Raw genomic sequence first — 2,286 nt, forward strand, 5'->3', positions numbered from 1 at the left:
GTGTGTGTGTGTGTGTGTGCGTGCGTGTGCGTGTGCGCTTGTGTATACTCGTGTGTTAATGTAAAATGTTTTTGCTAACTGTTTCAACATAAACCGTCGACTCTGTTAGTTGATCAACTCTGTGTCGCTGATTCGGAATGGTGTTAATTTGTTGTATCGACACGTGAACATTGTATTAGTTAAGGGACATGACTTCCGATAGTGCTAAAAAGAGTTAGTTTTTTATTTTTGTAGAGGTTTTACGGCACTTTCAACACAACAAGGCCATATGAGCGCCAGAAGATTAGAGGTGTTACAAGAGAGTATCAAACATAAAATAAAGAAAAAGAGGAGATAAGGACGATAGATGTTTGATAGGAAAGAAGGAGCAAACCACACAAGTGCACCCGCCAACCTCCCACTCTAAAAAGAGTAGATGTTACGAAGATCGCGACAAGGATCGAACCATGGTACTCTGCATTGTATTAAAGCATGCTACACACCGCACCCTCTGGATAATTGCTTTGACTACTGATTGTTAGGGCTCAAACTGGTGAAATTAATATTTAATCCCCTGCTCATTTCTCTCTTCCTACACTATCCCTAATTGTAGCTGCCATTTAATATCAGTATAAATTAGTTATAGTTCAATTTAATATTTTTACCAGGTAATATATATATCAAACAGATGTTTTTATCTCGATTTCTGTCTATTATCCAACTTTCAGAACTTCACTTCTGTCTCCTTAATGTCTTGGAGAATGAACAATGAAACATGAAGCTAAAAGCTACATCGATATCTAGCTAGAAATAAGAAAATAAATTTAAAAAAAAAAAGATCTCGGGTCACGAGTTTTTGATAAAAAACAACAACCCGAAATTGAAAGCAAAGCAAGAAGAAAAGTAAAAGTCAGAAAAACAAGAAAGAAAGAGAAAAATCATACATGCACTAAGAGCGAGATAACGAATCCCAGCACACAAAAAGACTCATTTCAGGCGCTTCGCGTGTGGTGCAGAAATTAATTCCGCAACAACTTTTTTTTTTCCATCCGCTTTTTACTTCCTAGCCTCTATCTCCGTCTCCTTCGGGGACAATTTCCATTGACAGAAAAGGAGGAATCAGTTTCACCGGTCTCTTTCTTCTCCAGCTCAGATGATTTAATGTTTCAGACAAAGGGCTAGGGTTATCTCGAATAAAGACGCTGCGTGTTACTCGCTACTGTCAGGAAAGAAGCGGAAGAACACAGAACACCATCTCATATCAAAGTACACCTATTTTCATATAGTGGTGCAATTTCATTCACTTTGCTAATGCATATTCACCTCTCCCGCCCCTCCCCCGCCCCCTTTCTCACCCTTTTTCACACTTCCTACGTCTACCCATCAAATTCGACCTGTTATTTATCTGTCTGTCTTATTTTGTTTATTGACCTATTTTTCTCCTCTTCTCATCTCCTCTTCATTCCCTCCTCCTCCTCCTCCCCCCCTCCTCCTCCTCCTCCTCCTCCTCCTCCTCCTCCTCCTCATCAGCATCATCATCCCACAGATGACGTGAGTTCGATTCTTGAGTAAGGATGTCTATTTCAGTGAGTATTATCTGTTCATCACCTGGGGTTCTTTATTTCCTTAAACCTGGAGTAAGCCGCTGCCGAATAAGACTACCCTTGGGTGATTCAAATTGTGCTGGTCGGGGCAGAGGCCTACACATTAAAGGTCAAGTGTCACCTATTTGTCTGTTTATTAATGTGTATAGCCCCATTGAAACAGTTTGAATACTTTTAAGCTATCTGTAACAATATGGAAAAAAACCCCCAAACACAAAGGCTAAAGAACAATTTGTCAGTCAAGTAAACGCAGGTAACACAGCATTTCAACTTGTATACATGTTTACACAGACACACAGACACAAATATGAACACGCATACATAAACACACACACACTCAAACACACACTCACATGCTTAAACATACAATGTAGATTGACACCAACACACGTATACATACATACCTACATACATACATACCTACATACCTACCTACCTACATACATACATACATACATACATACATACATACATACATACATACATACATACATACATACATACGTATGTAAACACACACGCAGACAAACACAAGCGTATATGCGCAAACCCCAAAACAAACACACCGACGTGGTAGTACAAATATATTGCAATAAATTATACTTACAAACATCCATTTACACAAATGCGTACACCCCCAACACACGCACGCGCGCGCACACCCAATTCCAATCTCTCTCTCCTCTCTCTCTCTCTCTCTCTC

Source organism: Aplysia californica, unplaced genomic scaffold (genome assembly GCF_000002075.1).
Source record: "Aplysia californica isolate F4 #8 unplaced genomic scaffold, AplCal3.0 scaffold00007, whole genome shotgun sequence".
In the NCBI taxonomy this organism is placed as follows: domain Eukaryota; kingdom Metazoa; phylum Mollusca; class Gastropoda; order Aplysiida; family Aplysiidae; genus Aplysia; species Aplysia californica.